This window comes from Acipenser ruthenus, chromosome 20, assembly GCF_902713425.1.
Source record: "Acipenser ruthenus chromosome 20, fAciRut3.2 maternal haplotype, whole genome shotgun sequence".
Taxonomy (NCBI): domain Eukaryota; kingdom Metazoa; phylum Chordata; class Actinopteri; order Acipenseriformes; family Acipenseridae; genus Acipenser; species Acipenser ruthenus.
The window spans coordinates 13,816,885-13,840,018 of NC_081208.1; the positions used below are offsets into that span (position 1 = coordinate 13,816,885).

At 45.2% G+C, this 23,134-nt stretch overlaps 2 long non-coding RNA genes across 2 annotated transcripts; one reads left to right on the plus strand and one right to left on the minus strand.

Moving 5' to 3' along the window:
* Positions 1-1,085: 1,085 nt before the first annotated feature.
* On the minus strand, positions 1,086-18,845 carry LOC117968570 (uncharacterized). The gene is made up of 3 exons (XR_009307884.1): positions 18,761-18,845; positions 6,907-7,052; positions 1,086-1,191 (listed from the first exon to the last, which is right to left on the minus strand). It is a non-coding gene; the product is annotated as an uncharacterized LOC117968570 (long non-coding RNA).
* Positions 2,903-4,515, plus strand: LOC131698879 (uncharacterized). Its single transcript, XR_009307883.1, has 3 exons — positions 2,903-3,006; positions 3,664-3,737; positions 4,237-4,515. It is a non-coding gene; the product is annotated as an uncharacterized LOC131698879 (long non-coding RNA).
* Positions 18,846-23,134: the final 4,289 nt, after the last annotated feature.

The following is a 23,134-nucleotide window of genomic DNA, read 5'->3' on the forward strand; positions in this document are numbered from 1 at the left end:
CCATTAACACACAGCTAGCCCGGCTGGAGTGCCAGTCCATTGTATCAGGTGAGAAGTTGTAGCACTTTCCATTGAACGGTACCCATTTCTCTGGACAACAACCTCGCTCTGCAAAATGAGAGAAAGAAGCAGTGCGGGTTAAACAGAAACGCCCGGAGATTTGAAGAAGGGGGCTGCACCTACAACACAGGGCTAGATTCTCAGCATTACCATTAGCATGATTTTCTCAGAAGGATACTGCATCTCCCCTCCCCTCCAACTAGTACTGGGACAGATCAGTAAATGGGGAGGGCTGCTTTATTTCCCCCCCTGTTTAATCTCATCACTCACCCTTGCTTGCCTCCTTGCATATTTTCGATGAATGTAGAACTTGGGGTGGGGCAGTGGTGACTTGACTGACAGCCAAGACTGATACCCCATTGAGTACCCCATCCCCAGTCGATGCTGTGCTCTTCAAACCAGTCAAGCCTGACCCGTCTGGATCCATGGAGAGAGAGAGAAACAGACAGACAGACAGACACAGTAGATAGGTGAATGTTGCCTATCTCCCTCTATCTCTTCTTTCCCTTATAGTCCAGTCTGTTAATGATAATAATAATGATGGGATTGTATAGAATTCATAACTCACCCTTTGAAGAGCCATCTTTGAGAGGACAGTATTTATCCAAGATTGATGATTTGACAGAAAGCTCAGTATTGCTCTTTTTCAATTCAGAATGATTCTTGTTGAGGTTGCTGTAGTCACTGCTCAAGTCCTGGAGCTGATTCAGTAATGTAGTGTATTTCTCAGGGTCTTCTTTAGTTTTGAAATCTGAAAAAAGCAAATAGACAAGCGTGAATTACAGTTTTGTTCATTCGAATGCACTCAACCAGCTTGTTCTATACATGTTTAAAGCTGATTAATCAGTTCAGTAAATCTGACTCTGAAATGCAGTGATATTCGCTGTCCATGCTTCACATACTGGGCATGGTAAACTGGTATCTGAATTCTCTTTTCACAAGTCCATTTATGTGAATACAAGTTTGAAAGCAATTTGAAACCCTGCTAACAAACAGCAGTGTGTGAATACTCACGATAGACAGCAAGGGAGATGATGGCAGCCAGTAAGAGACAGCACAGGATGAGGAGGACCAGTACAGGTCGTCTGTATGAAGAGGCTTTGCCAGCAGCACTCACAGGCGGGGTGGGGTCTGAGGAGAGAGAACACAGCTCAGGATACAGTACACTGTATACTAAAGAAACTTTCTGGTTATTACTTCAACTTTGATCTGACCATTTTACTAGCGGAGCATCAGACAGTAGGCTCTTTTTAACAGTGCTTTAAAACCCTTAAAATAAATTAAATTAATAATAAGTTGTGCTGTAACAACTTCGTCTCGGCCCCATTACCCAAACAGTCCATAATCCCTGGTAATGCCTGCTGTGGAGGGTCTTATTGCTGACATAGAATATTGTAACAGAGTGGTGGCGGGACAGAGCTGAGCAGAGACAGAGCTGCAGCAAGCAGCAGGGGGCGTGGCTCTTGTGTGTGTGTGTGTGGTTATTCGGTGGTTTCTGTCTGTGTTCCTCTTGGTTTCATTTCAATGCACAGTGGTTATATAGTCTTCCTGTAAACTTAACATTCAACATTTTTTAGAGGTTATTTCTGTAAAGAGGCAGCTACAAAAAACAAATTCAGCCTTCTTTTTTACAAGAAGATTTTTTTTTTAGGGTCTGGGACTTAGTTTTATAAGCTGTACCCCTCCCTGATTCTGTAGCTTTGAGCCTGTATAATGAGTTTCAATTCACCTACTTTCTTTGTTTGAAGAGAGCTGTTTAATGGAAAACCCTCAGTAACAGGGTCAAGAATGCCTGTTCACATTTATTTTACACTTGTCTGTTATTATTTTTTATAATTTTATTAATTTGATTAGTGCACGCTTTATGTTGTCTGACACTTTATCATTGATTTGTATCACGTTATGTTGGCTTCTCCACCCATTTCCCTTTATCTGCCTTATTGGGCACTGACTAATTGAATTATTGATCAATTTACGCACCTGAATATAAATAGCACATGTTTTTACAGCCTGGATGGCCATCCTAGGGTTTGTGTTTGTCTGTGCAGGAGTGGCGAGTAAGAGAGAGTGAAACGGACCAGTAAATGGAGCATCCCGACAGTACTGGGCTGATATGCCGGTAATCAATAATGAACGGGAGCGACTGGAGTGTTTTTAGCCTGGCCATAGCCGACAGGAATTTAGGAAGTGAAACAGAATAGGCTATACTGTGATGCTGGTTTCTCTGTCTCTATCTCTGTGTTCCCTCCCCTGCACTGACATTGTGTGTGTGGACTTTTTATAGAACACGATATTTATTTTTTTTGTATTATGATAGTTTTACTATGTACTTAAAATGCATATTCCCTCTATTCGCTGGGTAGCAGCGTTGTTACACTTTAATACATGACCTCATTAATATGAACCTTGTTTAACCCTTCGAAATCTCATGACCTACATGTGGATAGAATGATTGTCTCTTAAACAAGTACCTTGTAAACAATGTGTGGCTACTTTAGGATTTTACAATAAACAAATGTCTTTTAAAATGGATTTGAGTGATTTTCTTGGCACCCATGTTCCTGCTGTTTTATCTGTTTCTGAATGAAAGACCCTAAAGGTATCCTCTAATTTGTTTTGTGCTCCTCGCTCTGAACTGGCGTAGTCGCTCTGCAGGTGTGTGCTGTTTCTGTACGCGAGACCGGGGAGGTGTTACATTTTCCTGTGCATTGTAGTGTAGGGGGTGGGACCGAAGATGCCATATGGAATCAAGTAGTAACTGCACCTAATTAACTGGTGATTGTTGACCTAATAAAAGCCGATTCCCTGCAGTTGTGTGGGATAAGTTTTTCTTTCTGGGTCCGTGTGGTTTTTGTTGAATGAAGCTGTGACCGGACGTGTGTGTTTCCAGGAGCGCAGGACGGGCGTGTAGTGTGGTGGCCATAAACAGCCGCGTCCGCACTGCAGGTTTAGTGTCAACCACCGTTTCTATAATACGTTTTGTTTGCATAGTTTTGTGATGTTCTTTTGTATTTCTTTTTGTTTAGGGTTTTCTTTATCATTTGTATTTTCGTTATTGTAGATTGGCCATTGTTTCCCGTTGGCAAACGCATTATCGGGTTCTGGTTTAAAACTAAATACTAATGGTAGTATTTGCTAGTGTTTTTGACTTAAAGTTGTGTTAATAATAGACTTCGGCCACTATAGTGGAGTGGCGTGTATGGAAAGCATCCGGGAAGCAGTGTCCTTTCATTTCTTTTTGTGTGGTTGTCTATCTTTGTATCGAACTAGTAATTATTAGAATCTTGATTCTTTTTGCTGTGCAGTGCTTAGAAGACCGCAGTGATTATCTAGACCTTGCACCATTAATACTAGTTCTATTCCGTTTTTTTACCCGGCCGTCTGTGACGGTAACTTGTGTTCCAGGGATCACTAGAGTGGTTTTATTTTATTAATTTTTAGGTGCACGATTAGTGTTGATGAGTTGTTTGTGCTTTTATGATTTGATGCACTGTGTATTTGATTTTGTTTCATGTGCTGCGCTGTTTTTTTTTAAGTTTTCTTTGTGTTTCTCTTTTTGTGTATTTTTATATTTCGAATTCCTGGGCGCTGCTGCTGCTACAGACGCCGGGACTATTGGATGTATAATGTAATATCTATTTCTTAGCAGACGCCCTTATCCAGAGCGACTTACAATCGTAAGCAAATACATTTCAGTCTCTACTAGGGTGCAACAACACTTTTTCATCTAGTGGATGCTAGCGGTACTGCCATTGTCTGGTTATATGCAAACTATTATGGGTTTTGTTTTTATTTTATGAGCAATAAAACCAATCTTTGTATTTTTTTTATACCAAATACCTGCCTCCTTGTTGTTCATTTATTTGAATAGACTTGAGTGGGGAACCTAATTCTATACTTTTCTGGGAGCTAGTTCAAAGATTCTGACATTGTTATCGGGGCTCCTCTTGCTCCTGGCAAATCAAAGAGGTGGCGTAGTCAAGTTTCATTGTTTAATTGTGTAAACCCACCCGTGCGCCTGCCACAGTAGTGTGATGTCTTTCCAAATGACCCCTTTTACTTGTTGGTATATTTGCATGGCATATAAGACCTACACACGCATCTTTCACTGTAGTGAACACAAATTCACTTTCCCATTCTGAATGTAAATAATGTGTCTTTTTTGTTTCTTTTTAGATGGCCCAGCTGCATCGCTCATTTTTAATGATATCTATGAACAAAAATCAGTCAAAGCTACTCACATAACACTTTCCAACAGAAATCAAACACAACTCTTCAAGCCTGGACTCTTACTGCAGAAACTAAAGACTAAACACTGTCCCTCTCACGCATGACCAATAAAGACAAGAGGACGCAGTGATAGAACCGCAGAGTTATTTAGTGCAATTGAAAACAAAGCCAGATGCGCAAAGTATTTCATACATCTCAAAATAAAAATATAAACATTATTCTTTAAACTGCAGTGAATACAAAACAATCAGTAAACCTGTGAGATTCTTTCAAAGGCTCAGAGATCGACTGGGTGGAGACCCCTGTTCTAAACAGAAACAATAGAGAATGATGGAGAACACACATAATAGGATATTTAGAGTAATGAAACAATTACAATCCAAAACACAGTGACTGTTCAGCCCAGCACTGGAGAATGCAGAACCCAGACATGTCTGCCACTTCTCACAGGGTGGACCACTTTATTTAGTTATTTATTTTGCCTGATGTGCTGTTAAAGTTATGTGTTTTAAGGATTACTGTTACGTAACAATTGCCATTTGATTTTACTTGATGCAGGATGTGGTCAAAGCAGCAGGGCTTGTATAACATCCAATCAAAATATAAAACTTGAAAAAGTAGCAGCCCTTTGAACAAGCCTAAAAAGGGACAAATTAAAGAATACAGCCATATCAAATGGTTTAGTTAAACATGAGACAACTGAGGCTTATCTTTCCCTGCCACCATTCTTAAGCACAGAGTGTTGTAGTAATTGATAGAAAATCTACTATTTTTTCCAGGGTTGTTCCTTAGTAGAATGTTAAATGAGATGGTATGGGTGTGTCACGGAGAGCTTCATGGTGACGTCAGACCCGGAAGAGAATGGACACAGACACTCAGTGCTAGAGTTGAGATCAGAATTAGATCCTCTGCTATTCCTAATCTACATTAATGACTTAGATTCTGGTATTGGAAGCAAACACCGTAGCAAACTAAATTTGCAGACGACACAAAAATAGGAGGAGTGGTAAACACCGTTGCCGAAAGGTCATTCTAAATGATCTAGACAGCATTCAGAACTGGGCAGACACATGGCAAATTACATTTAATAGAGGAAAGTGTAAGGTACTGCAAGCAGGCAATATAAATGTGCATTATAAATATCATATGGGAGATACTGAAATTGAAGAAAGAATCTATGAAAAAGACCTAGGAGTTTATGTTGACTCAGAAATGTCTTCATCTAGACAAGGCCGGGAAGCTATAAAAAAGGCCAACAAAATGCTCGGATATATTGTGAGAAATATTGAATTTAAATCAAGGGAAGTAATGTTAAAACTTTACAATGCATTAGTAAGACCTCATCTAGAATTTTGTGTTCAGCTCTGGTCACCTCGCTACAAAAAAAGATATTGCTGCTCTAGAAAGAGTGCAAAGAAGAGCAACCAGAATTATCCCGGATTTAAAAGGCATGTTATATGCTGACAGGCTAAAATAATTGACTCTGTTCAGTCTTGAACAAAGTAGAATGACTATGTGGTGACCTGATTCAAGCTTTCAAAATTCTAAAAGGTATAGACAATGTCGACCCAGGGGACTTTTTCGACCTGAAAAAAGAAACAAGGACCAGCAGTCACAAATGAAGATTAGATAAAGGGGCATTTAGAACATAAAATAGGAGGCACTTTTTTACACAGAGAATTGTTGGGGTTTGGAACCAACTCCCCAGTAATGTTGTTAAAGCTGACACCCTGGGATCCTTCAAGAAGCTGCTTGATGAGATTCTGGGATCAATAAGCTACTAACAGGCATGGGGCAGTAGTGGTTAGGGCTCTGGACTCTTGACCGGCGGGTCGTGGGTTCAGTCCCAGGTGAGGGACACTGCTGCTGTACCCTTGAGCAAGGTACTTTACCTAGATTGCTCCAGTAAAAACCCAACTGTATAAATGGGTAATTGTATGTAAACAATAATGTGTAAAAAATAATGTAATTGTATGTAAAAAATCATGTGATATCTTGTAACAATTGTAAGTCACCCTGGATAAGGGTGTCTGCTAAGAAATAAATAAATAAATAAATAAATAAATAGTAATAATAATAACAACCAAATGAGCAAGATGGGCCGAATGGCCTCCTCTCGTTTGTAAACTTCCTTATCTACTTATCTGTCTATCTATAAATACATTCATTTAGCTTTATATGGCATACTAATCATGTTGCATGATTAGTATTATTGCATTATTTTTTCATGCATGTTCCTATTTTGCTTTTATTTAAAAACATATTAAGAATACATGTACATCAATATATGGATATGTGATCCATATATGTAACATATAAAACAATTACATTGCATATATGTATTAAATATTGAAAATATGTGTTTTTCCCATATGGGTTTGCTATGCATTTACCATAGTTTACCCTGGTTTGCCATGTTTTGAACAGATAAGAAATACAACATTATAAAAATGTATATGATATAAAGTTGAAAAAAGTAATGGAACAAAAGCACATGTGAAGCAATATGTTTTTCATTAGCTTCTAATACTTGTACAAACTTGCAGTGAATAGCTAAACTTTTAGCAGTAGTAAAGTGAAGCAGGACATGTTTAAATGTGACCCCTAGGTACTTACAATCCTGTTCTGCTCCTGCTCTCTTGCCCTGGGGTGTGTTTACTGTGGAGTAGACGTCCTCCGAGGGATTCTGCAGCCCAGTATAAATGCTATCCATCTCCATTGCTAGTGCTGTAGAGAAGTGAGCTAGAGAGGAAGTTGTGACTCTGTGACAGAGAGAGAAAGAATTCGAACTGTAAATCTCCCTCCGACCAAAAAAGGCACTGGGTAAGGTTGATCGTATGCTTTCTCCTAGATGGACTGCCTTGACGGTAGGCGGAAACCGGAAGGTGACTATATTAGGGGGAGCGCGTAGTTGCATGTACCCGGAAGGATTCCATTGCAATCAGCTGCGGGGCTGGCCCCTATTGAAGAAACCATGGCAACGGGTTGCTTGCAAGGAGGAGGTTCTGGGTACAAAGGGGAAGCAACTATGTCAGTACGGCCCCTTGCGCTGATGACAATATCCAGCCGGAGCCTGTGTGTTTGTTATTGTTTTGTTTTGTCGTTATCAGAGGAGGAGTGAAAGTCGGGAGCTGCAGCCACGGAGCCAGCACTAGACCCGGAGCACGTCCCTCACAGCACAGCACCAGCACTCACCACGACCCCGGAGAAAGAGCACAGTTTCGTGCACGGAGGATTGTGGTTTAGGAGTGTTATTTATTTTGTTGTTCAGGACTGTAAAACCTGTCGTGTTCCTCCCGATACCATCGCTGGTAAAGGGGTGGTTTATTGTTATTATTTTTGGCTTTTGTTGGAATAAAAACACAGACCTTTTGGGAGAACTCTTGTCTGGACATTGCCTTATATTTGCACCACTCACATCCTGTTCACAAGTGGTGTCAGAAACGGGATTTCACAATGGACCCTGCGGAATTAAATACTATGATGGAGGCTCAAGCACGGAGGCATGAAGAGACCTTGGCAGCGGTGATGGAAAGGATAAATGCCATGTTCCTCGCGGCCAACCAGAGGAGGGAACCGGTGGCTGAACCAGCAGTGGCGCCTCCGAAACCTAAAGTGGTGAAGATGTCGCTGGAGGATGGATGATCCCGAGGTCTATTTAACATCCTTTGAAAGACAGGCGACAGCAGCCCTATGGCCTCGGGAGTGGTGGGCTACCCAGCTGGGACCCAATCTGATCGGGGAAGCCCAGGCAGCCTACCACGCTTTAACCCATGAACAAGCCATGGATTATGATCTGGTAAAAAAAGCCATCCTTCAGCGACTGGGCATCACGAGGAGACGCACCGCTGCCGGTTCCGGGAGTACCAACGCCCCGAAGGAGTCCGACCCCGAGTAATGGCCCCACAGTTGGTGGACCAGGTGACCCGGTGGCTCTGCCCTGGTGAACGCACAGCAGAGGAGGTGACTGAGAGTGTCACCATTGAACAATTTGTGCAATTGCTGGGGCCAGAGGCCAATAATTGGGTCAGCCGGCACTGGCCCACCACGCTGGATGCAGCGGTCAGGTTGGCCGAGGGGTACGAGGACTCTATTTCCACATAGTTGCCCACCCCGATACATCCAACGCCGACGCCTTCCTTCATCAGACACATGATGGTGGGCCTAAGGCCGGGGCCCCTTCACTCACGCACACCCTTCATGTCTGGACCAGCACCCTCTCGTTCCCCAATGGGTGGCCTCGCTCCACAACACTGGAGGCCAAGGTCAACCCCCAGCTGGGGTAGAACAGGGGCCCCCTCCCCGCTGCCTGGTCGGCAGCGGGACAATCGAGCTCCGTGGGCGCCTTTTCCTCTGGAATGTTACCGGTGCCATGGGGTCAGCCACCTTGCCCGAAATTGCCCGTCAGCAATGGAGTGTGGTGCGGCTTCGCATTATTTGATACCGGCGACAGGTAAGTCCAGGGGTAATGATTGGGAGGGACCTTGTATTGTTGATGTGCGGGTTGGTAATGTGAGCACCCACACATTAGTGGACTCAGGGTGTGGGCAGATCTTGATTTCAGAAACTCTCTTAGAATGGGTACCTTGGTGGTCACGTGGGTTAGTGGTCATCTCCTGTATCCATGGAGATAACAAGGACTACCCCCTCACTAAATTAGATGTGACAATTGATAGTCACACCCGCCGTGTAATTGTGACAGTGGCAAAAAGGTTGCCATACCCGGTTATTTTAGGTCGAGACTGGCCATGTTTCGAAACAATTATAAACCAAAAGGTAGGTCCAGTCTCCGGTAAGACCATAGGAGCAGCAGGAGAAACTATTGGGGATATTTTTCCGCTGCCTGCTGATCTCTTCCCCTCTCGGTTCCGCCCAAAAAAAACTAATCGAGAGAGAAGGGTGGAAAAATTGGAGGGCACATCAATGAAACAAGGTTGGGGTTTGGTGGGAGACTCCTCCACGTCTGATAAATGCCAGGGAAAGGGGATTGGGATCCAGTGTGACTGACCAGGCCGGGTTACTGAGACCCCTAGTGCTGAGGCTACCATATCCCCGCTCGATGTACCGAAGGTCTGGGACCAAGATGTTGATCTAGCATACGAGCAAAAAAATGATCGTACGCTGGCTAACCTCTGGGGGCAGGTTCGGTCTATCGAGGGGAAGGAAGTAGATGGCAATCGGCCGCTCACATACCCTCACCATATTGTGCTTGGGCATTTACTGTATAGAGTATCCCGAGCCCCGAGCACAGGGCAGACTGTAACACAGTTACTCGTTCCTCAGTCTTTTCGACATGAGATCATGCGGTTGGCTCCTGATGTCCCTTGTTCAGGCCACTTAGGTAGCGAAAAGACTCAGGAACGAATATTGGCTCGATTTTACTGGGCGGGAGTGTACAGTGAGGTGAAGCGGTATGTGGCGACCTGTAGAGAGTGCCAACAAGTAGCGCCGGGGCGGGTTCGCCCGGCCCCATTGGTTCCACTGCCCCTGATCAATATCCCCTTTGAACGCATTGCAATGGATATAGTGGGCCCATTGAGCCAGTCTGACTGTGGATTTATGCATATTTTAGTAGTGGTGGACTACGAGACCAGATATCCAGAGGCAGTACCATTGAGGTCCACTAGTGCAATGACGATTGCAAAAGACTTAGTGCAGATCATAGCGAGAGTAGGGATCCCCAAAGAAATTCTGACTGATCACGGAACTAATTTTATGTCACAGTGTTTAACCCTTTGCGGTCCATTGTCGGACTTGGTCCGACATTGCAATTATTCCTCACAGGTCCTTTTCCGGACTGGGTCCGACATCATTATAGCAACGCAATAAACGGGTGTTTAGTCGTTTTTTCTCCGGAAAAAGCCGAGAAAACCATTCAATTGCCGAGTGGGAGCGACAGGAGCCGAGACAAGTCGGGGAAAAAAAAAAAAAAAAAAAAAAGGCGTATTTCATGAATAGTCATACATGGTATCAGGTATCAGATAATGGGGCATTCATAGTAAACAAGCTGGCTGAGTGCGTCAGCGCACTGAGACTATCATAGACATTTGCAGAGCTTTTTTCAGATGTTATAGTAATAAAATAATGACTTGGATCGCATTATTGAGGAGTTTGGTGATAAAACGAGTGATCCGGAGATGATCGATCGGTATGTACGACTATTATTATTATTATTATTATTATTTATTTCTTACATAGCTGAACGCTATAGCAAACGAAAGGGTGGGGCGGGGCTGGAGATGCCTAGTGTGTGCTTTGTTGATATGCAGGGCCATTTAAACCTGTTTGACTGTGAAAAAAAATACTTTTAAACAGCGCGTATAAAATTAACTGCGCGTGTGAAAATTAATTAGACCTGGCGTGCCTGACGCACGATTAATAAATGGACCACAAAGGGTTAAAGGAACTGTATAAATTATTACAAATTCGATCCATTCGGACCTTCGTTTATCACCCGCAATCGGATGGTTTGGTGCACCGTTTTAATCAGACATTGAAGCAGATGCTGAGGCGGTTTGTCAACCAGGAGCAAAAACATTGGGCTAAACTCCTTCCCTACCTGATGTTTGCAGTGTCAGAGGTGCCGGGTTTTCTCCCTTTGAGCTGCTGTATGAGAGACAACCACGAGGTGTCCTTGATCTTGAAAAGGAAGGATGGGAAGAGCAAAATAAAGATGCTAAAAACATAGTGAAATATGTAATTATGTTGAGAGATCAACTGCAATTGGTTGGTCATCTGGCGTACAAGAACTTAAAACAGGCTCAGCATCGGCAAGAGCAGCAGTACAATAAACAAGCACGGATTCAGACTTTTCAGCCAGGAGATAAGGTACTGCTGCTACTTCCCACTTCGGAGTCTAAACTGTACGCTAAGTGGCAGGGACCATATGAGGTGATGCGGGCAATTGGTAATGTTAACCTAGAAATCAGACAACCCGATTGCCATAATAAAACTGAAATTTATCGTATTAATTTATTAAAACCCTAAAATGAAAGGGAGGCCCTGTTTATAGCCAATGACAGAATAGAAGCAGATTTTGGTCCCTCTGTCAGTACACCAACTACAGTTAACATTCCGATGGGGGAACAATTACTTCCTGATCAGAAGTGTGAACTCCGTGGGTTAGTGAGTCATTGAACCTTCCCGGAGCGAGAGGAGCACCCCGATAGTGATGGTGCCTAAGAGGACGGCTCCATTCAGTTCAGAAAGGTTAATGCCATCTCCAAGTTTGATGCATATCCCATGCCTCGGGTAGATGAGGTCCTCACTCTCTTATATTAACAGTACAGACTCTGCAGGGCTGGGCAGGGCTAGAGGAAGTGGGGTTTCACACTTCAGTCTGTGTGATGCATTATTACTACTGCCCATCTCTGTAGCTATTGTGCTGTATGAGGAGTGAGCTACAGAGGACTCAGATAGAGGTTTAAAAAGGTAGTGCAAGTTTAATCTCTCTGCCATTCACTTTCAAAAGGGGATCCAAATCCTCTTCTCCTGCGATTCTAACAGGAAACAGTACAGTTTGGATAAACAAACATCACAAGGGGCCCCATTGATATAACATTGTGGTCTTGCTGCTTGTACAGTGCTTGAACCCGGTATTGATGGTAGACTCTTTTTAGAGACGTCTTGGTTGCACACTCATCATATAACTTATATTTATAAGAACATGACCACTACAAATTACTTATTAAAACTTATTGCATTTTATTGTTAAAAACAAAAACAGCATATTAACAGAGAGCTGTACAAGACTACGTGTTTCGACACTCTCGTGTCTTCGTCAGGTGGATAGTGTTTGCTATTTAAGAACAACCCCTATTTATATATATATAATCTCTCTTAATTAAGTAGTTAAATTAGTAGATTCAGTTACACCTATTTGTAAGATATTCATAAAGAAAAAAAAGTGTGTGTGTGTGTATATAGACAACGACGGATCGTGTTAGTAGTCTAAATAAGAAACAAACAGTTTTTACTAGTAAAACAAAACAAACACAATACTCACGTTTCTCGTATCACAGGGTCTCCTTCTAGGTTGTTCTAACCATTTACAAAGGAACAGATTACTTTCACTACAACCCCTATTTATACCCTCCCTCATGACCCCTTGGTTAACGAGCGCATCCGCTTCTCCAATCCACGGATGCCACGGTGTTTCCCATCCGGGTCATTGAGTTCGGGTACCATAGCTCCGCCCCTTTTCTAGATGGCCGACTTCAACCTAACCCTGGGAATAAATTGTCATGCCATTTAGTCCAGGGTACTCTGTTCTTTTACACAGTGCCCTCACAGGTCGGGAGGGAGATCTAACAACAAGAATCATTCGATCTCTGTCACAGTCCCACATAATCGATTAATTCTCAAACTGAAAGCAGTAGGGATTCAAGTAAATGCATGCACATGAATTAGGGAGTGGTTAACATGTAGAAAACAGAATGTACTGATTATAGGAGAAACCTCAAAATGGAGCGAGGTAACCAGTGGAGTACCACAGGGATCAGTATTTGGTCCTCTGCTATTCCTAATCTACATTAATGATTTAGATTCTGGTATATTGTGGCAATGTGCCCCGCCCCTGTGTGCAATTGTGTGTTATGTGTATGTATGTTGCGTGTGTATGTTAATGTTGGTGTATAGTCATTGGTACACGGGATATAAACGGGTCTGTGTTTCACGTGTATTTAAAAAGTGTATATTTGTATTTAGGCACGGGATTGCACATCACGCACGTGCATTTAAAATATAATGTGTGGCACGGGGTTGCACGTAATGAATTCACGTGCTGGGATTCAAGTGAATAATTAATTAGTAATTGAATCCCAGCACAAACAGTATAAATAGACGCACGTTTCATTCAGTCGGGGTTTTTAGGTGTTCGGTGAGTGGAGAACGGGAAAGAGAGAAGGAGTAAAGTAAATATAAAAGTGAATAACTGTCTCACTCACCGTGTTTCGTTTGTCTGTCTGTGCACTGTCTGTTTACTGTGTAGTCCGTTTTGTTTGTCTTTTTATTTTGTCGTGTAGTGCCGTGTCCCGTGTTTTTGTGTTTAAAACCTTTTATTTTCTGTTTATTAAATGCTGAGCGCGATCACGCGCCCAGCTTATACCAAACCACATCTCTCTGTCGTTTGTGTTCCTGTTTCTGGTCTGACGCCACCCACTCCGGCCGTCTTTGTGACACGTGGTGTCCTGCGTGGGATCGACAGCGCCTCCAGGACTCAGGCCAGAGCAGGAACCGCAGTTTTGGATTTAAAAAAAAATATATAAAATAAAAAAAAAAAAATGGCAGAAGACGCCATCAAAGTGCGGGACTGGATGCTGGAAAATGCTGGGCTGGAGGCCCAGTCTATACCAGTAGTCGTCCAGTTCCTGCAGTTTATGGATAGGGAACGATGGGAGGCTTATGCAAGGGAGCAGACCGTAAGCACCTGGGAGGAAGGTGTGGGTTTGGTCCTCAGCTACCTGGAGGCAATTATAAGTGGAACAGCAGCCCAGGTAGCAGTCCCACCAGCAGAGGAAGAATGCCTGCTGTCCCCATCTCCACCAGCAGAGGAAGAATTCCTGCTGGTTTTGCCTCCACAGCCCAAGCGGGAGGAGCCTGAGCGTCCACAGCCCAAGCGGGAGGAGCCCGAACGTCCTACGCCTGAGTGGGAGGAGCCCGAACGTCCTACGCCTGAGTGGGAGGAGCCCGAACGTCCTACGCCTGAGTGGGAGGAGCCCGAACGTCCTACGCCTGAGTGGGAGGAGCCCGAACGTCCACAGCCCAAAAGGGAGGAGTCGGTGCGTCCACAGCCCAACAGGGAGGAGTCGGTGCGTCCACAGCCCAACAGGGAGGAGTCGGGGCGTCCACAGCCCAAAAGGGAGGAGTCGGTGCGTCCACAGCCCGAAGAGAGGGAAGTCGGGGCTTCCACAGCCCTAGGACCCAAGCTGCCAGCAGAGGGTGAATACCTGCTGGTCCCACCTCCACCAGCAGGGGGTGAATGCCTGCTGGTTCCACCTCCACCGCAGTGGGAGGACTGCTTGCCCCTCCCACCTCCACCAGCAGAGGGTGAATACCTGCTGGTTCCACCTCCACCGCAGTGGGAGGACTGCTTGCCCCTCCCACCTCCACCAGCAGAGGGTGAATACCTGCTGGTTCCACCACCGCCAGGAGCAGAGGAGCTGGAGCTGCCTCTGCCTCCACCACCGCCAGGAGCAGAGGAGCTGGAGCTGCCTCTGCCTCCACCACCGCCAGGAGCAGAGGAGCTGGAGCTGCCTCTGCTTCCGCCACCGCCCGGAGCAGAGGAGCAGGAGCTGCCTCTGCTGCCGGTACCTCCGCAGGGAGTACGGTGGCCGGAGCCCCAGAAAGGGGAGCTGCCGGCCACGAAGAAGGGGGAGGAGGTCTGGAGACCACCAACCCCAGCAGCAGTTTCGCTGCCGGAGATCGTGGGGGAGGTCAGGAGACCTGCTCCCACTGCAGCAGTTTCGCTGCCGGAGATCGTGGGGGAGGTCCGGAGACCTGCTCCCACTGCAGCAGTTTCACTGCCGGAGATCGTGGGGGAGGTCCGGAGACCTGCTCCCACTGCAGCAGTTTCGCTGCCGGAGATCGTGGGGGAGGTCCGGAGACCTGCTCCCACTGCAGCGTCTTCGCTGCCGGCAGTACTGTGGTCGGAGCCCCACCAAAGGGAGCTACCGGCTACAAAGAAGGGGGATGAGGTCTGGAGACCACTTTCCCCAGCAGCAGTTTCGCTGCAGGAGTTCTTGTGGCCGGAGCCCCACAGGAGGGAGCTGCCGGCTACGAAGAAAGGGGAGGTCGGGGGACCACCTGCCCCCGCAGCTTTTTCGCTGCAGGACGGGACCAACAGGCTGTCAGCCGTGCCACTACCGGCAGGGGTGCTGACAGCATGGCCAGCCATGGGCCCACTGAAGCCTCCCTTCCCAGCCCGAGACTTTGTCCTGGACTGCTGGGTTTTTAAGGGGGGAGGTGGCCGTTGAGGCCATGTGTGCTGCGCACAAGGGGGGGTATATGGGGCCCCTGTGTGCAATTGTGTGTTATGTGTATGTATGTTGCGTGTGTATGTTAATGTTGGTGTATAGTCATTGGTACACGGGATATAAACGGGTCTGTGTTTCACGTGTATTTAAAAAGTGTATATTTGTATTTAGGCACGGGATTGCACATCACGCACGTGCATTTAAAATATAATGTGTGGCACGGGGTTGCACGTAATGAATTCACGTGCTGGGATTCAAGTGAATAATTAATTAGTAATTGAATCCCAGCACAAACAGTATAAATAGACGCACGTTTCATTCAGTCGGGGTTTTTAGGTGTTCGGTGAGTGGAGAACGGGAGAGAGAGAAGGAGTAAAGTAAATATAAAAGTGAATAACTGTCTCACTCACCGTGTTTCGTTTGTCTGTCTGTGCACTGTCTGTTTACTGTGTAGTCCGTTTTGTTTGTCTTTTTATTTTGTCGTGTAGTGCCGTGTCCCGTGTTTTTGTGTTTAAAACCTTTTATTTTCTGTTTATTAAATGCTGAGCGCGATCACGCGCCCAGCTTATACCAAACCACATCTCTCTGTCGTTTGTGTTCCTGTTTCTGGTCTGACGCCACCCACTCCGGCCGTCTTTGTGACATATATTAAGCAAACTTTTTAAATTTGCAGACAACACAAAAATAGTGTGAGATAGAGTGGCAAACACCGTTACAGCAGCAAATTCAATGTCATTCAAAATGATCTAGACAGCATTCAGAACTGGGCAGACACATGGCAAATGACGTTTAATAGAGAAAAGTGTAAGGTACTGCACGCAGGGAATAAAAATGTGCACTATAAATACCATATACTATGAAAAATATGTAAAGCTAAGTCGCTTACTAGCTTTCTACACACGGCATTGATGAATATACTGTAGGAATGAAAAACAGTTAGTGTTTTTTTTTTACCTGCAAAATTCACCAACATCAGAATCCTAATCATGCACTGAGTTAATACGCATTAACTGAGCGATACACATTGGTGTGTAGAGCCAGTTATTATTGAAGAGTTGCTAGTTGCCAGACCAATTAATAAAAGAGCTGTTTTTCACTGTGAACTGTCTTGTGTCTGTTATTCCTGAGCACTGCATCACCTCTACACCTGTGCACTGCAAACCACTTTGCCACATACTCCCATTTCAATCCTTTTTTCCACTACCCCACAGCTCATTATGTCCATTCAAATCCCCACAGACCTAAACTGGCATATTAACATCTGTTGTAACCACCAATTTAAGTTCTTTTGTATCCTTTACATGGATTGTAAAAATTCACTATCCTCATTTTTCCATGGTTTACTACAATATCTACTAAATGAAAGAAGTTATTTACAAACCGCTAACCAAGATCATGCAACAGTCTCTTGACACGGGTTATACCGACAGACTGGAAAATTGCAAAATTAATACCAATCCAAAAAAAAGGGAGACAAAACCGAACCAGGTAACTACAGACCAATAAGCCTGACTTCTATTATATGTAAACTTATGGAAACTATAATAAGATCTAAAAGGGAAAATTACCTATATGGTAACAATATCCTGGGAGACAGTCAGCATGGTTTTAGGAAAGGGAGATCGTGTCTAACTAATCTGCATGAATTTTTTGAGGATGCAACATTGACAATGGATAATTGCAAAGCATATGACATGGTTTATTTAGATTTCCAGAAAGCTTTTGACAAAGTCCTGCATAAAAGATTAATTCTCAAACTGAACGCAGTAGGGATTCAAGGAAATGCATGCACATGGAGCGAGGTAACCAGTGGTGTACCACAGGCATCAGTATTAGGTCCTCTGCTATTCCTAATCTACATTAATGACTTAGATTATGATATAGTAAGCAAACTTGATAAATTTGCAGATGACACAAAAATAGGAGGAGTGGCAAACACTGTTGCAGGAGCAAAGGTCATTCAAAATGATCTAGACAGCATTCAGAACTGGGCAGACACATGGCAAATGACATTTAATAGAGAAAAGTGTAAAGTATTGCATGCAGGCAGTAAAAATGTGCACTATAAATATCATCTGGGAGATACTGAAATTGAAGAACTATGAAAAAGACCTAGGAGTTTATGTTGACTCAGAAATGTCTTCATCTAGACAATGTGGGGAAGATATAAAAAAGGCCAACAAGATGCTCCGATATATTGTGAGAAGTGTTGAATTTAAATCAGGGGAAGTAATGCTAAAACTTTACAATGCATTAGTAAGACCTCTCCTTGAATATTGTGTTCAATTCTGGTCACTTTGATACAAAATGGATATTGCTGCTCTAGAAAGAGTGCAAAGAAGAGCAACCAGATTTATCCCGGGTTTAAAAGGCATGTCATATGCAGACAGGCTAAAATAATTGAATCTATTCAGTCTTGAACAAAGAAGACTACGCGGCGATCTGATTCAAACATTCAAAATCCTAAAAGGTGTAGACAATGTCGACCCAGGGGACCTTTTTGACCTGAAACAAGAAACAAGGACCAGGGGTCACAAATGGAGATTAGATAAAGGGGCATTCAGAACAGAAAATAGGAGTCACTTTTTTAAACAGAGAATTGTGATGGTCTGGAACCAACTCCCCAGTAATTGTTGAAGCAGTTGTTGAAGCTGACACCCTGGGATCCTTCAAGAAGCTGCTTGATGAGATTCTGGGATCAATACACTACTAACAACCAAACGAGCAAGATGGGCTGAATGGCCTCCTCTTGTTTGTAAACTTTCTTATGTTGTTAATACTTTCTAGCTTCTTACATTGAACTACACCCTGAGAGTACTGGATTCCTTCCTTGATACACATACAAACCCCACCCCCATGTTCTTCTTCCTTATCCTTCCTAAATCATAACATAGCCAGGAATTCTGAAGTCTAAATGCTTTTTTAACCATGTTTTTTGCACACAAATTACACCTGGAAAAGAATGAATATATGTTTTACACTCTTGACCATATGCAATTAAGCTATGCGCATTCCATTGTAAAAAGAGTAATACCATTATTAAAGGACTACTCATTTTTATTTATTTCATTTAACACTTCATGTTTATGCTCTGGACTAATTTCACAATATTTCAAATGTCTTTCAGCGGCTTTCACTTATTTGAATTCGCTCTGTCCTCTTACTTGTATGAGAGTCACAATTAACCACTTGCACCATAAATGCTAGAAAATCTGTCCTATCCAAAAATAAAACATTTTCCAGTTTGAGTTCCTCTTTCACCTGTCTAGTTATCACTTTGACTTCTTCTGTAACCCTCACATCCTTTTCTCTTTCCTGAGTTCCCCAGTGTTTTTCAGAATCACACCACTTAGGCACCATTTGAACTGCAGTTCAAACAGACAGACTGCAGTTCAAACAAAAATCCTTTTATTAAATAGAAAACACAAAATAAACAGACACAAGGGACAAACAAAAGATTTCTAAAACACAGACAATAAACACAAAGTAAAACTTACAAAAATAAGGCTTCCAGGCTGAGCTTTGCCTTCACTGGACTGCAAAATGAACAAAAACCAGCACACAAAGAAAACCACCCCTGCTTCCTCAACTACCTCTCTCTACTGAAGAGCTGAGGTCTCCTTTTATGTCAGGTGGCTGGGTGCTGATTGATTGCTAATTATTCCCACCTGACACAATAAACCTGGGCAGGGAGGAGAATTTAACCCCATCCCTACCAATATTTACAAGAGCAGAGCCCTGCTCTGCCACACACCTGTATGTATGGAAGGCATTAAACAAACTATAACTAGAGCAGATTATTAGTGACAGCACATACATCGTGCCAAATAATAACAATCAGTGGAAACCAATTTAAAATAACACAGGTAAAACAAATACTAGTGTCAATAATAATAATAATAATAATAATAATAATAATAATAATAATAATAATACTAATAATAATAATAATAATAATAATAACGTGATTACAAATAACAACACTCAACTAGTCACTCAGGGTCAATTGCAATGAATTGAAAGCAGCGTACTAACTGGGGATGATCCCGTGGGTATTATGGTGGTGTACTAAACTAGTACGCAAGTTAAATACCAATACCACCTGGAAGTTAAAATTAGAAATAATAAATTATAAAACTAAAGTAAGGTTAACCTCAACCACCGAACCACCTGGAAGTTGGTTACTTATTCCCGGTTCCTTATTCGTGGTATAGTTCACAAAGCAGCGTGTCCTTTTTCTGTGTGTTTTAACTCACTTACACATCTTTCTCAATAAATATATTGCTACCATTTAAAAGATAATTGCTCCCTCTTTCAAGAAAAATGAAAATATTAATAAAAAATCTGCATCAGCAGCTTAGCAGTGCCCCATATATTACCTGCTTGTTTTTGACCTCCTTAGACGTTTTGCTCACTATATATCGAGGTATCCCTAGATAGGTTATCACCCCTCTCTCCACAAACACTACATATTTTAATGAGGAAGCCGTACCCCGTGAGCAGCAGCACCCCAAAGCATAGCCCAATATAACCAATACAGAACGCATGGGGACATGTCTTTTGATGACCCATTTATCCCCCTTAGACGCCTTGCTCACTACCCCACGAGCAGCAGCACCCCAAAGTGTCACCATAAAAATGCATAGGAATCCCTTTGCTCTTGTTGATAAACGGGGTCCAAAATATGATGCTGAAGTCTGCTTCTCATTCTCATTCCAGCTTCTTATTCGCATTCCAGCTTCTTATTCGCATTCCAGCTTCTTAAGCGCATCCTGCAAATGTAACGCAAATTGCATAAGTAACTGGGGTATTTCAGGGGTTAAATCCTTCTGGGACACTGTGACAAGCAGGCTGTAGTGGGTGACCTCCGACCAGAAAGGAATACACAGAGACAGTAGTGGAGTGAGTTGAAACTGAGTCGCGGCAGCGCTCAGTGTTTTAATTGAACAAAATAAAAGGTTTAAACAAAACAGAAGACAGGACACGGCACTTACGCCAAAATAAATAGACACACAAAACGGACTAACACTCAAACAAACGGTGGACTAAGAAACAAACAAACACGATGAGTACAAATACTTATTATTTTCGTCTATTTTCCTTTCTCCTCTCCACACCCGTTCTCCATTCACCGAACACACATCCCAGAGTGAATAAAACGTGCATCTATATATACTGTTGTGCCGAGATTCAATTACTAATTAATTATTCACTTGAATCCCAGCACGTGAATTAATTATGTGCAACCTCGTGCTCACATAATAAATACTTTAAATGCACATGAAGTGCAATCCTGTGCCTAAATACAATTATACATTTTAAATACTCATGCTCATTACTCACATTATATCCCATGTACCAACTACAATACACCAATATTAACACACGTAACATACAACATATAACACACAAATGCACACAGGGGCGGGGCACATTGCCACATATACCCCCTCTTGTGCGCAGCACACATGACCTCAACAGCCACCTCCCCCTTAAAATCCCAAAAGTCTCGCTCAAAGTCCTGGGCCAAGAACAGGGACTTCAAGGGTTTCATGGGCGGCAATGTTGCCAGTAGCCAGGCTGCTACTGGCCATGCTGTCAGCAGACGTGCTGACAGCTCCCAGACTGACTCCTTCAGCCAGGGCAGTCCTGGCAGCAGAAGACCACCCCCCTTCTTTGTAGCCGGCAGCTCCCTTTTGTGGGGCTCCGGCCACAGTACTTCTTGCAGCGCACGTGCTGCAGTGAAAGTAGGTCTCCTGACCTCCCCCACGATCTCCTGCAGCAAAACTGCTGCTGGGGTTGGTGGTCTCCAGACATCCTCCCCCTTCTTCATGGCCGGCAGCTTCCCTTGGTGGGGTTCCGGCCACAGTACTTCCTGCTGCGATGCAGAGCAACAGGCAGCCCCAGGCGATGCAGAGCAACAGGCCGCCCCAGGGGATGCGGAGCAACAGGCAGCCTCAGGCGATGCAGAGCAACAGGCAGCCCCAGGCGATGCGGAGCAACAGGCAGCCCCAGGCGATGCGAGGCTGGCATCCTTGGGCGGTGCGAGGCAGGCATCCTTGGGCGGTGCGAGGCAGGCATCCTTGGGCGGTGCGAGGCAAGCATCCTTGGGCAGTGCGAAACTCAGCTGCAGCTCCTCTGGTGGTGGAAGTGGGAGCGGCAAGCAATCTTCCCACAGTGGTGAAGGTGGAACCAGCAGGTTTTCACCTGCTGCTGGTGGAGGTGGGAGGGGCAAGCAGTCCTCCCACAACAGTGAAGGTGGAACCAGCAGGTATTCACCCTCTGCTGGTGGAGGAGGCAGAGGCAGCTCCTGCTGCTCTGCTCCTGCCGGTGAAGGTGGTGGAAGCAGAGGCAGTTCTTGCTGCTCTTTTCCTGACGGTGGAGGTAGAGGCAGCTCCTGCTACTCTGCTCCTGCCGGTGACGGAGGCAGAGGCAGCTCCTGCTGCTCTCCTCCTGGTGGCGAAGGTGGTGGAGGCAGAGGCAGCTCCTGCTGCTCTGCTCCAGGCGGTGAGGAGGTAGAGGCAGAGGCAGCTCTGCTCCTGGAGGTGGTGGAGGCAGAGGTAGCTCCTGCTGCTCTCCTCCTGCTGGAAGCGGTTGAGGTGGCACAGGCAGCTCCTGCTGCTCTGCTCCTTGTGGTGGAGGTGGGAGCAGCGTGTAGTCTCCTGGCGATGGAGGTGGTAGCAGCGTGTAGTCTCCTGCTCTTGCAGGGGACTGGTGCGACTCTCCCTCTCTTGCAAGGGACTGGTGCGGCTCTAACTCACTTGCAGGGGACTGGTGTGGCTCTCCCTCTCTTGCAGTGGACTGGTGTGGCTCTACATCACTTGCAGGGGACTGGTGCGGTTCTCCCTCTGTCTCGGAAGGGGAAACCAACAGGCATTCTTCCTCTGCTGGTTGTGATGGGGAAACCAGCAGGCATTCTTCCTCTGCTGGTTGTGATGGGGACAGCAGGCATACTCCCTCTGCTGGTGGTGATGGTGGAGGCAGAGGCAGCTCCGGCTCCTCTCCTCGTGATGGTGACGGTGGGTGAAGTGATACCAGCAGGCATTCACCCTCTGCTGGTGGAAGTGGACCCAGCAGGCATTCACCCTCTGCTGGTGGAAGTGGAGACAGCAGGCATTTTCCCTCTGCTGGTGGAGATGGGGACAGCAGGCATTTTAACTCTGCTGGTGGAGATGGCAACAGCTGCCTCTCGGGCGCTGGACGCTCGCGGCCCCCCCGTCTGGGCGCTGGAAGCTCGCGGTCCCCCCGTCTGGGCTCTGGATGCTCGCGGCCCCCCCGTCCAGGCGCTGGACGCTCGCGGCCCCCCCGTCCAGGCGCTGGACGCTCGCGGCCCCCCGTCTGTGTTCTGGACGCTCGCGGCCCCCCCCGTCTGGGCGCTGGACGCTCGCGGCCCCCCCGGTCTGTGCTCTGGACGCTCGCGGCCCCCCCCGTCCAGGCGCTGGACGCTCGCGGCCCCCACGTCTGGGCATTGGATGCACAGGCTCCTCCCACTTAGGTGCTAGTTCCTCTTCATAACTGCGGAAGGGACAGACGGCAAAGTAATGCTTACCCTCGCAGAGGGGGCACAATGGCAATGACAACCGGTCGGATCCTGGCTTCCTTGCCTTCCGGCGGAACCACTCCTCAGTGTCTTCCCCCCATCCCATCTTTCGGGACAGTGCCCGAAGAGCCACATGGACGGAGCAGTGTATGGTGGTGTGACAGGTTTTGCCACAGGCGAAACACCACAGCCCTGATTCCTCCTTTTCCCCTTTGCTCTGCTGTTGCCGGCTGCTTTTTCCCATTTTTTTTTTGAACAGTACACTATCTGGCATGAGTCTTGGGGGCGCTGTTATCCCTCTTCTGACACTACGTGTGACAAGCAGGCTGTA